The sequence below is a fragment of the Acomys russatus genome, chromosome 1, assembly GCF_903995435.1.
Source record: "Acomys russatus chromosome 1, mAcoRus1.1, whole genome shotgun sequence".
Taxonomy (NCBI): Eukaryota; Metazoa; Chordata; class Mammalia; order Rodentia; family Muridae; genus Acomys; species Acomys russatus.
In genome coordinates this window covers 80,768,805-80,782,232 of record NC_067137.1, presented here as the reverse complement: position 1 = coordinate 80,782,232, position 13,428 = coordinate 80,768,805, and the positions used below count along the sequence as shown (strand labels likewise).

General features: G+C 41.6%; 1 long non-coding RNA gene across 1 annotated transcript in view; it reads right to left on the bottom strand.

Annotated features, from left to right (window-relative positions):
* Positions 1-13,428, bottom strand: part of LOC127190290 (uncharacterized) — a 134,753-nt gene that overhangs the window by 55,980 nt on the left and 65,345 nt on the right. Inside the window, exon 2 of the long non-coding RNA XR_007830770.1 lies at positions 812-874. This is a non-coding gene — a long non-coding RNA (uncharacterized LOC127190290). The remainder of the gene's footprint in view (positions 1-811; positions 875-13,428) is intronic.

Below are 13,428 nucleotides of genomic sequence, written 5' to 3'. Positions count from 1 at the left end.
GCATCCAAATTACCTGGGACTTTTGCTAAAGTACAATGAAGAGCTGGAGATGTGCTTCTCTCATAAGCTCTCAGGTGGTACTAGCATGCTGGGCTGGGACCCACATTTAATTAAGTGGTGTGTGTGTGTGTGTGTGTGTGTGTGTGTGTGTGTGTGTGTGTGTGTGTATGCGTGTGTGTGTGTGTGTATGTGTGTGTGTGCATGTGCGTGTGTGTGTGTGTATGCGTGTGTGTATGTGTGTGTGTGTGTGTGCGTGTGTGTGTGTGTGCGTGTGTGTGTGTGTGTATGTGTGTGTGTGCATGTGCGTGTGTGTGTATGCGTGTGTGTGTGTGTGTGTGTGTGTGTGTGTGCATGTGCGTGTGCGTGTGTGTGTGTGTGTGTGTGTGTGTGTGTGTGGTTGTTGTTGATAGCCAGTATCTTCCTTGATTGCTCATCACATTATTTTTTCTTATTTTTTGGGCCTTTCACTGAGCCTGTCATGGCCAGTGAGCTCCAGAGACCTGTCTGTCTCTACTCCACTCAGTGCTGGCATTAGAGATATATGTTACCATGCCAGAATTTTACATGTGCACTGGGAAGCAGCTGAACCCAAGTCCTCACGCTTGTATGATGAACATTTCAGCAACTGGAACCCATCCCTCAGTCTCAAGGACACATCCCCTGAATTACAGGTGGTTGGAAGTATGTGGTTTGTTTTTCTCAGTTTGTGTTCTAGATTTCTCTCTCCATGGCTGATACCATCTTTGGGTTTTTATAAACTTGTGGTTATTTTTAACATTAAACTTATAGTTTCACATTTAATATATCTTACCTGATAAAATTTGGCAAGTTTTCAGCTGGAAGAATGTTCATGGGAAAATAGATGGATCCAAAGCTGTTGAGAGAAAGATAGAGATTATCAAGAAAAGAAAATCAATTTCATTATTGTGACAGTTGATAGTAACTCTGTTTTTGATAGTAACAGAATAAACACCTTAATAAGGATAGATAAGTTATATTCTACATCGGTTTCTATTAACAACTTAAACCCATTTGTAGATGAAAAAGATGCAATTACATCTTAAAAGGTTAAAAAGGAGTTTTTTTTCTTGTGATTGAATAATCAATTCTATTGAATAGAAAGCGGCAAAATATCACAGTTACAACACAATGTTCTAAGCAATGTTAATTAAGGTCTATTATGATCCAGGTTTTGTTTGCCTATGTTATGAAACTGGTTTTACTACTGACAATATTAAAATAAGTTATGTGTGTGTGTGTGTGTGTGTGTGTGTGTGTGTGTGTGTGTGTGTGTGTATGCATCCACATGAGTGTGTACCAGTACATGTGAAGGCTGGGGGAGGATGTTGAGTGTCTTCTTCTATTATCTCCACCTTGTTTTCTTGACATAGGGTCTTCTCTCAGAATCGGCTAACTGGTATACCCCAGTGATTTATTCTACTGTCTCTGCCCTCCCCTAACTATAGTGTTGGGATTACAGGTGTATGAGGTCAAGTCTAGCTTTTTTTTCTTTTTTTTGTTTTTTGAGACAGAGTTTCTCTGTATAGCCTTGGCTGTCCTGGACTCACTTTGTAGACCAGGCTGGCCTTGAACTCACAGAGATCCACCTGCCTCTGCCTCCTGAGTGCTGGGATTAAAGGAGTGTGCCACCACGCCTGGCTCCAAGTCTAGCTTTTTAAAGTGGGTGCTGAGGATCTGAACTCAGGTCCTCCTCACACCTACACACCAAGTACTCTTTTTAAAAAAAATTAATTTATTCATATTACATCTCAATGGTTATCCCCTCCCTTGTATTCTCCCATTCCACCCTCCCTCCCATTTTCCCCTTACTCTCCTCCCCTATGACTGTGACTGAGGGGGACTTCCTCCCCCTGTATATGCTCATAGGGTATCAAGTCTCTTCTTGGTACACCAAGTATGCTTAACTATTGAGTCATATCTCTAGCACAGAATTTCATTTTTTAAATGTCTAAATCAACACAGTTTCTTGCAGACAGGAGTTGGCTCAGAAAATTTCTCTTTCACATTCAAGGCTTGAAACGGGGGCAGAGCCCATCTCTTCTTTGGGACTAAATATAACCTATGACATCTTCATCTTAGAAAAACATGATGAACCTGTACCCATATTTGCCAAGTGCTTTCTCTGTAAAAATTTATGGCAAGCTGCTGCTCATTAGCTAGTCATGGCAAGGGGCCCATAGACTTTGTCTTGTTAGCTTGCCTGGGCTAGTCACTTGACAACTTTAAGATGCTAAACTCATCCCAAGTATAGCTGTATTGGTATGGCAGCAAAGGCTGTTTTCTTTTGTCTTTATTGGAAAAAAAAAAAAAAACCCAACAACTACAAACATGCATTAAACTTTAAGATGGCTCTAAAAGAACTATTCAACACGAGTCTTGCTCAGCATGAATACCAAAGACTGAACAGAAAGTTGCAAGTGTGAAATGTTTGGAAACAAAGGAAGAAAGAGCAGAGTGCACACTAAGACCTTAGAGGTGCATGCTCTCAAAGGACTGCTTTCATCCAGAAATGATGAGGACAAAGATGAAGAGGTGCACAAAACATGGGTGCATAAAACATGGGTGGTCCTCGTGTTTTATTTAGATAGCAAAGGTACCGGCTTAAACAATTTGCTATCAGGCATTAAACGTTGTTATAGAAGCCTAGTGCACCTGTAGACTAAAGGCATTTTTGGCTTGATCTTCAGTGGCAAGGTTTTAAACAAATTTATATTAGTTGTGCATATTAATACATTGGGAGATTTTACATTAAAAGTTGTAAGCTTATGAATCGAGGGGGTGTAGCTCAGTTGGTAGAGTACTTGCTTGACACGCATAGAGTACTGAGTTTGCTCCCATATGAACCGGATGTGGTGGTACATGCATGTAATCCTAGCACTTGAGAGGCAGAGGCAGGAGAATCATAAGTTTAAGGTCATCCTTAGATGCATAGTGAGTTTGAGTTGAGTCGCATGAGACCTTGTCTCAAAAACCAAAACACCTTGAGATTCAAGTTTTCTTTTAAAAGGTAGATAGACTAGGCTTATGGCTCATTGGATGAAGCACCTAGCTATCATCTACAGGGTGCAAGGGCCTGGGTTTGATCCCCAGCACCCGGAAATAAAAATTATTTGACTTGAGCATGGTAACACAATCTGTAATTGCTGCACTTGGAGGTGGGGTATCCCAGAGATCCAGGCCAGCCTAGAAGTCACAGTGAGACCTTGTCTCAACAAACTAATGAATAAAAAGAAACTCTGAAGCCAGGGATGGTGGGTAGTGCACGCCTTTAGTCCCAGAACAGGGAGACAGGGGCCGGTGGATCTCTGTGAGTTGGAGGCCAGCCTGGTCTACAAAGAGAGTTCCAGGACAGCTAGGACTATTATACAGAGAAACTCCATCTCGAAAAACAAAACAAAAACCAAACACCAAAACCCCAAAATAAAATAAAATAAAATAAGGGCTGGAGAGATGGCTCAGAGGTTAAGAGCACTGTCTGTTTTTCTAAAGGTCCTGAGTTCAATTCCCAGCAACCACATGGTGGCTCACAACCATCTGTAATGAGATCTGGTGCCCTCTTCTGGGGGCACAGGCACACATACAAGCAGAATGCTGTATAAATAATAAATACATCTTTAAAAAAATAAATAAAATAAAAGATACCCTGACAATCACCTGGCCATCATCAGCAGCCCTTGGCTCCCCCGTTCCTTGCCCATGGCTCCCCTTCCAACATGCTCTGACCATGAGTATGGTCTGGCCCCTGTGGGCATTTGGATCATTGATGTTTTCTATACATAAACAGAGTCTTCTGCCCAGTGGAAGACGTGGTACATGTTCCACTGCAATTGGTTCATTCAAGAGGTCCTGCTCTCTCAGCCTCCTTCTGCAAACACCTTACCCATAGAACGCAACACCTGATAAGACACTGTACTTGGTCTAAAGAGAAAACATCATGGACAATACACATGCAGAATTTAGCTTTTTGTTCTGAAAGTACATCGTGGATCATACTTTAAAAATGCATATTCTGCAACGGCAGGGCACCCAGCTGTGTTTACAGGAAGGATGGGGGCTTGCCACTAACTCTTTTTTCAGTTCATTTAATTCAAGGAGACAATTTTAGGTGAGAAAATTTGGGTTGGCAAAGCAGCTAGATTGAGGTCGTCCACTGTATTTTCCAGAAAAGCTCCCAGTCTATAAAGAGTTTCTTTTAAACAGAGTTTCTCTCTATATTTGAAATTCTACATGTAAAATATCCTTATGCCCCGTAAAAGTAGGCATGTTTATATGAAAACAATGTGGGCAATCGCTTCCTTAATGTCTGTTCTCAGGAAATGTACAGAACACATGCACGAAGGCATTGCTATGTGTGAGATGTAAAGTGACTCTCCCAACAGCCACACATTGGTGCATGGGGCCATCCCAGTATGTGCTTTGCTCTCGCTCAGTGGACTCTGTCTCAGCCCTCCTATGCCTCCCCAAAGATGGAACCTATTATTTTCTCAGGTAGAGGTGCCTGCAATCAAGGGAGGCCAGCTTGCTTGGATTTAAAAATTGCTGTGTAGTCCTTGACCTTGGCTATCTCTGTCCAGCCTGGAGCTTGTGCAGCTGGTTTCGCCATCACAGCTGTTCTCCTTGCAGTAGGACCCTGAAATCTGCTAGTAGGCTTGCTGGTTATGAGATCCCCTTTCAGCCCTGGTTATTAAAAACTCCATCATCTCTAAGTCTCTCTAGTACCCGTTTTTTCTCCTAGTTTATAGATAAGGTTTTCTTTTTCTGTTTGGAGCCATAAAGTGGTGTGTGAGTGTGAGTGTATGTGTGTGTGTGTGTGTGTGTGTGTGTGTGAGCGTGTGTGTCTCTGTGTGTGTGCAACTTGCAAGTCTCAGAATGAAAAACTTATAATATTAAATGAAACATTTGAGTTGTTTAAGAGTGAAGATATACATCTGTTTTGATTTAAAATTTTTTTTTTTTAATCTCAAAGATAACCTTGCCCTAACGAGGCCAGAAGAAGGTTCAATTGCAAAGTAGGGTTGCGAGAAGGACTCATGAAGGAAGGGCATATGTGGTAAGAATAAGGGTCAGGAGCAGCTGATGTCAATCAAGTACAGCAGCCTGTTAATTAGAGTGGAAGTCAATCCTTGTAAGTCTTAGGGAGTTGAGGGAGGTGCTGCCCACTGAGCTCTATAGTCCTTTTCTTCCACTCTCTTTGTTCCTTCGAAAGTAGTAAGTTTTTATTATGGGATAACTATATGACAAGATGAGACCACCAAGTCTCCACTACCCACAAGCCCATGCAGTTAACATTTTGATGTCTATGCTTCCAGACATTTAGCAAATATAAACATGTATATAAAGTTGGATTTTTAATGGTAAATATTTCCAAATGTGAATGCATGCAAATATTGTGTGTGTGTGTGTGTGTGTGTGTGTGTGTGTGTGTGTGTGTGTGTGTGTACATTCTCAAATGTTAGCAAAAACCATATTAGGATGAGATCCCATGTGTCTTGAAAGATATAGTTGAAAAGCCAGTGAGATGACCCAATGGGTAAAGGCACTTGCCACCAAGCTAGATGGCCTGAGTTTGATCCCCAAGACCCACATGGTAGAAAAAAGAACTGACTCTTGCAAGTTGCCCTCTGTCTTCTGCATGAGTGTCCTGATCTGTGCTCTCTCTCTCTCTCTCTCTCTCTCTCTCTCTCAATAAAAAGGATAGAGTTGAAGACATTTCTCTAGAGTACGTATCTACATTAAAATCCTTTATTTTATTTTTATATGTTTGTTAATCAGAACATGGACATTAGTATGTATCAGCCAAACACTGTTGTAAAAGGCATGGTAGAAATATAGTGTTTTCATGGGTGTATTTGTTCTAATGGAAAGGTAGTGTGTTCTGGAATATTGTTGTTGGTCATGGTCTTAGATACTTCTGCTGTTGCTGTGGTAAAAACAATTTAAGAGACAAAGCATTTATTTTGGCTCCTAGTTTGAGGTTGTAAGTTCTAATTTCTCATTGCTGGGAAGTCAGATCAGTAAGAGTCTGGGTTGCTGGCCACAATGCATCCAAACAGGAAGCAGAGACAGATGCATGCTTGTGCTCAGCTCATTGCCCTTTACCAGCCTAGGGACAGTGCCACTCACAGTGGGCAAATCTTCCTATCTCGTTATCTAATCAAGGTAACTTCCACAAGAATGCCCATAAACGTATTTTCCAGATGACTTTAGGCTTCGTCCAGTTGACAACTGAGATTAGTCATAACAACCAAGTTTGCTGTAGCTTGACAACTGGGGGAGTTGGTGGAGGAAGATTTGGATGGCACTCTTGGTGCCACATGCACTGGAGTAACTGAACTCTCAGGCAGAGGAGACTTGAGACTCTGGTCAAGTAGGCAAATATTAGAGAGTGTCCAAAGAAAGAGAATATATAGGTCTCTGTGTCTCTGTGTCTCTGTCTCTGTCTCTGTCTCTGTCTCTGTCTCTCTCTCTCTCTCTCTCTGTCTCTCTCCCTCACACACACACACACACACACACACACACACACACACACATACACTGAAATTAAAATTATTTGGGACAGTGTTAAGCTTGACAGAATGCATCCTGATATTTTACATTTTACTCTGTGTAATGCAATTCCATTCACTCCACCCACTGCATCCCATTATGTTCCGTTCTTTTTCTCTTTTAAAATAATTGGTCAAGACATAGTAATGTTGTTTTCTCAACTCTTTGATTCTCAGTTTGAAGACCATAAAGTTAAGGTAAAATGAATATCCATCACTCTGACACATTAATGCAAGATAACTAATTATTGTATATTTAAGAGGATTTCATTTTAATTTATGTAAATAAGGTCTGCAAATAATTGCACAGTATTAGTGCCATTTATTTTGAGCTACTTAAAGAAAGACAATATATTTAGGAGCATTGATCTGTAGAATTCAGGCATTTATTTAGAATAACTTCAAATTTAGATCCCATGTAAAATATGAACTCTGCATATCGTTGTTTCAGAACAGTCGCTGTTACCACTTAGAGACGAGTAATGATCAGTACACTTAGCCAACTGGAACTCAGTGAACACACCCTTTGGTGCCAGATAGCACTGCTTATTTGAACCAAGAACCCCAAACCAGGAATTAAATGAAGATCAACTGAGTCCCCCCCCCCCACCACAATGGCTGCTACCTAACTCAAAGCCACTAAGGAAGTGCCTATCACAAAAAGGAATGTGCCAGAAACAAAAGGAGTCAGTCTTCTCAAGGCAATACCGAACCTTCTACATGACTCCCACCTAAGGTAGGCAGTCTCTAGAGCTCTGGCTGCTGGCTCAGCTCTCTCTTCTCCCTTCCTTGCTAATGGAGAGAGAACTTCCTGCCACATAATCAGTTCTCAGTGATTCATCCAAACCAAACAAGGCCAACTTCTACCACTGCTACCATTGGAATCCTTTCCTCATTTTGGAAGACTGAAAGTGCAAAGGACTGTTCCTTTTTATATATTTACAAATAACCCTTCAAAAATATTCTAGTCGGTCTAGAAGGGAGGGCCTAGCTCCCCCCAGCCCCCACCACTTCCTGGTATTTGAATTTGCTAGGCTCATTTTGCTTCCTACGCACAGAATCTTTAAGCTCCGCAGGACCATCAATTACAGCTGTCTAAATGGGCTACAGTAAGTACGGATCACATTTGCTTCAAAGTATAACAGCATCCTGTGAGGGGGGCATTTCGGTTTAGGAAAAATACGGTAACTTGGCCATTCTATTTGCATAGTTCTGAAAGTTGCCAGACTACTTGTCATGCCAGGCATCAGAAGCCATGCCAGGCATCGGAGGCAAACCTTTCATCTTCCTTGGTGCCACCTCCTCTGTGTGTGCAGAACAAAGGGAGGAGGCCGCGGGCACTGCCGTCTAAGGAGCCAAGCAAAGGTCAGCCTTTGGAATAATGAGGACCTGAGTGATAACCGCTTCCCACGGAAGCTTTCACTCAAGACTTTACAGGCTGCGCAAACGGAAGGGAAGCGAGCCTGGTCGTCGGCCACGGGAAGCACTCACAGGGAGGGGATTGTGAGTAGTTCTTGAAAGACAATTTCTCTTCCGATATCACACAGATACCTTTTCTTGTATTAGGAAAATATCACTCATGCTGATAACATCTTCCTATAAGTCACGGGACATCTGATTTGGGGGAACACACGTTCCTACATGCAAGTGGAGTCACTCTTGATAATAAGTGAACGGCTTATTTAAACATTTGCATGCTTTTTTTTCCCCCTTGAGAGAAGGTTGCTGCCCTGAGGGCCTTTCGCAGAGACCTTGAAGCCTCTCTCCAAAGCTGCTCTGTTTTCCTCCAGCAACTTGTAAATCGTATCTTTTAAACAGCCCATTATTCCGACCGCTTGTTGCCCTAGTCTCTCCCTGTCAACTTTGTCCTTGGTCTGCTTTCTTTGTGACCCCAGCGCTCCACATTCAAGTGGCGGCCATGGAATCTCCCTACATCCACGCTCTTCTCCTGTTTCCTCTTTTCTCACTGAAGCCAATTTCTTTTTCATCGCAACATTTGAAAACCATCAAAAGGCGATTTTGTCCAGAATGGGGTTACACATGTTTCTACCCAAATTCACCCCTAGAAGAAGAAACTGGGCACTAGAGACAAGCCTACATCATGTGTCTCAAAGGACAGAGACAGCAGCCCCAGTGCATTCTCCAGTGCGCAGCCCACGAGGCTCCCGAGACTAGGATCCTAAATGTTTACATGGTGACATATTTGAGTACACTGCAGAGAAGACTCAAGCAGGCTGGGAAACACGACGAGAACCAAGGGAGGAAATAAGATCTTGAGTTCCTGACATTGTTAGTTACTATGATAAGATACCGGATGAAGGCAACTTAACAAAGGCAGTATTTATTTTGGCTCCTCGCAGTTCATGGACCATAGAGTCCACCCTGAGGGAAGTGTGGTGGCGGGAGAGTGAAGCAGGGCCTCACAGCCCAGCCACAGTCAGGAAGCAGAAACAGACGAATGCTTGTGCTCAGCTCTCTTTTCCCTTTTCTGTTTAGTCTTAGGCCCCCGCCCATGGAGTGATGTTACCCCCACCTGTATGGGAGTTCTTCCTCAGGCATGCTCAGAGAGAGGCTTGTTTCCATGGTGAGTCTACTTCCTGTCAACTTGACAATCTTAATCATCATAACCTCCTCAGTGAGGCATAAAGTGACCGTGAGCAAAGAGTAGAACAGGTAGTCAAAAAAGTTATTTTGAATGAAATCTGCATATTGTTATGTCCCCAAGATCAACAGTTCCTTAGTATAAGTTCTTAATTGGTGTCTTCAGGAAGTACAGGTGGCTAGAAACTAGTAAGTCAATGACTTATGACCTTGCAGTTAAATATCATGAGATCTTTGAAAATAAGGTTGTCTTAAATATCTCTAAATATGCAGCTATTAAATGTTATTTTCAGTGACTACTGCTGGAATTTTTCATGCTCAAGTTTGTTAAGCACTTTTAACAGCATTCAGCATTGTCACAGACTTTCCAATATACTGTTTTACTTCTTATTCCTCATTAGCTACTCAGATATACATTTAATCAAAATTGCATGACAACTACAATAGCCTTTTTGTTATCATGGCTCTGGTTGTTCATAGCACGGAGGAAGCTTTAAAACACATTTAAAGGATATATTAAAATTCTTTGACTCACTGAGGGGTGGGGTGTTTGACTCCTCCCCTTGACTCTGAGCTGTAAGCAACTAATGATGCCCCAAGAAGCTAGGACAGGAGGCCATGAAGCTCCTTATTGGTTCTCTCAGGATGCTCACCACGGGGCCAGCTGGCCACCATGGAAGAGGTCTCGCTGCTCTGTCACTTTAGTCATCAGCACTATTAGACCTACTGCCTACAGTCATTACCACCCACTGCCCAGCACAGCAGAAGGAAGCCTCAAGGTCATTTCTTCCCTTACTGTGTCCCTTCTGAATTTCTGACTCAAAGAATCCAGGGGTGGGGGGAAGATTGCATTGTGTCATCAAATTTAGGGATACGTTGTTATATTGCCCAAGTAACTATTACTGCAATCATCCAAACTTACTTACTTTATTTATTTATTTTTATTTTGTTTTGTTTTGTTTTCGAGACAGGGTCTCTCTGTGTAGCCTTGGCTGTCTTGGACTCACTTTGTTTACCACGCTGGCCTCAAACTCACAGAGATTCTAGTGCTGGGATTAAAAGCATGTGCCAGAATGCCTGGCCAAGAGTGTATTGTCCACTTTCTACGTACATGCCTATCTATGATTTTTCATACTTTTGACTCTGAGATTTATTTCACTATAATTTGATATGATATAAGAAATTATTTTCTGATAGATGTGATTTACATTCAGAATTTTAGACTCACCAAGATAGGAAAGATGTTTTCTTCAAGGCTGCCAAATACAAATAGCCAAATCACTATGAATGTAACATTTACATAATTCCTGATTGTTTTGTGGTTCTTCTTGCTGTAGGTAGTTTATTGTATATATGTGTAATAATATAAATGCATATGTAAAAATATTTAATAAAAAATTTTCTTTTTTGGTAGTTGTTAAGACTTGCTTTGTGGCTGGGTGTGGTGGCATACACATTTAATCCCAGCACTCGGGAGGCAGAGGCAGGTGGATCGCTGTGAGTTCGAGGCCAGCCTGGTCTACAAAGTGAGTCCAGGACAGCCAAGGCTACACAGAGAGACCCTGTCTCAAAAAACCAAGAAAAAGAAAAGAAAAGACTTGCTTTGCGATCTAGAACGTGATCTGTTTTAGAGAATGTTCTGCCGGCTACTGAGAAGAATGTGTTCTGTATATGCTGCATGTGAACATTTTGACCTATAATATATAGATAATATATAGATTAACTTTGCAGTTTCTTTGTTGATTTTATGCCAGCCAGAATGACTCATCTACCAAGCAAATGACAACAGATGCTGGTGGGGGTGTGGGGGAAAATAGTTATACTTTGCTGATGGAATGTAAACTAGTGGAGCCAATACAGAGATCAGATTGGTGGTTCCTCAAAAAATTAAGAAGAATTATCACCGTATGATGCAGCTATACAACTCCCGAACGTATATCCAAAGGACTCAACATTAACACGCTACAGAGACACTTGGTGCACGTTTCATGACTGGCAAGATCTCAGCCTAGAATCTATGTCACTAGATGAATGGATATTGAAAATGTGATACATATCCACAATGAGGTTTATGCAGCTGCAAAGATAAATGAAATAATGACATTTATATAAAAATGGATGGAAGATTATTAGGCTACCTAAAATCAGCCAGACTCAGAAAGACCAAAATTCCTTGTTGTGTCTTATATGTGAAAAGTAGATTTATATGTACATATATTAATATATATTAATATGTATAAATATATATTAAACAAAAAATAAAATTGCTTAATATTGGTATCCTATGAGATCAGATTTTTCTGAGAAAGATAAACTATATATCTATCTCTTTATATATCATATATACATTTGCATATGATATATATCTCATGTATATGACATATATATATTTCATTTTGGATAAGATTATAAATGAGTCTTTGCTAGATTTTTCTCTTCTAAATGAATCATGTCATTATTTAAAACAAAACGTAATTGAAATAGCCTGGAAGGATCACAAATACCTTTCACAAACCCCTGACCATCATTTTCACTGAAAATATTTACAAATCCATTAATGTGGAAACCTTCTTGGCTGGGGGTGAGAGTTCTTCAGTTCAAAACTATTTTTCTAAAGCTCACGGTGTCAACAGTGCCAGGTGGTAGTCCTGAGAAGCCATCCCAGCCTGCTGTCAATTTCAATATAATCTTTGCTCATAAGTCACCTGCTATCGGTCTACAGTTCTCTTACTCGGACACGCAGTTGCAGACTCGGCCTCCCCTTCCCGCTAAAGGTACTTTTCTCCCTCATTCTCTCAACACTGGCCATTTATAATCTGTTCCCAGTGCTGGGCTACAGCAGGCATTAGGATAAAGGAGGCCCTTCCCAGTGTCGAAGGGGGGATCTTCTTCTTCTTCTTCTTCTTCTTCTTCTTCTTCTTCTTCTTCTTCTTCTTCTTCTTCTTCTTCTTCTTCTCCTCCTTCTCCTTTTTTGAGACAGGGTTTCTCTGTGTAGCCATGCCTGTCCTGGGACTCACTCTGTAGACCAGGCTGGCCTCGAATTCACAGCGATCCACCTCCCTCTGCCTCCTGAGTGCTGGGATTAAAGACGTACGCCATGACCACCAGGCTTGAAGGGACCTTCTAATTGATTTGTTTCTCTTCTTCATTCTCTTATTCTAGTCTTCAACTTGAAAAATGCCTATATTGACAGTCTGAAAATAATGTTGTCACATTCGGAAAGGAATCACAGCCATGGTGATTTTTGTTCCTCTTTGGCCATGGGCTGAATTCATCAGAGTCTCCTGCATCTCAGACAGGAAGCTGGTGCAAAAACTCCCTGCAGGGTGACTTCATCAAAAAGCATTTTCTAGATTCAGAAGGCAAGAACTCTGGACTCAGAAAATGACTCAGTCTTAAACAAACCGTTGTTTCTCATGGTGGTGGTGAGTTCCTAACTCAAGGGCTGAAGGTGAAGAGAAGGGGTTAAGATAAACTTCATAGATTTCGGCTATCTAAAACTCATTTCACTCAGCTAGGCAGTAGTGGCACATGCCTTTAATCCCAGCACTTGGGAGGCAGAGGCAGGTGGATCGCAGTGAGTTCAAAGCCAGCCTGGTCTCCAGAGTGAGTTCCAGGACAGCCATGGCTGTCTGAAAAAGCGAAATAAGATAAACAAAAAAAAAAAAAAAACCCAAAATGTGAACATCAAATTATTTTATTCCTAATAGTAAAACACACTAGACTGGAAATTTTCTCTAAGGAAAGACCGAGAGTAAACCTGGGAACTATAGGAATCCACAGAGCAGGAAGTCAGAGTCGGGTGATGCGGGGGGGGGGGGGGTTCTGCTTCTGAGAGGATCCTACAAACTTCAGCCTAAACCCCAAACCAGAAGGATCAGTGCGAAGGAGAGGAATGCGGAGAAAACCCACATTCACACGCTGCTCCGGCACGCCCACCTCCACGCTGCTGCTGCCCTCCCTCACTGACACATTCATGTTTCTGACTCTTACCATGCTGCTCAAAGCATAGTTTGTCATATAGGACACTGATATAAGCACTTTTGTTTTAAGGGTTCTTATCAAAGGAAATTTAAGTAAATATAAATTTTCACTTAATGTTGCTTTGGTGATATTCATTTTATGGCAACAGGGCATCTCTCTTCCTTCCCACCTAGACTGTGGTGCAGGCAGAAATGATGCAAAATATAGACCAGTGCTTGTGTTGTGTGTTAATAGATGTATTGCGGAGTGCTGGTGCTGGCGTGGAGATATGCAATGG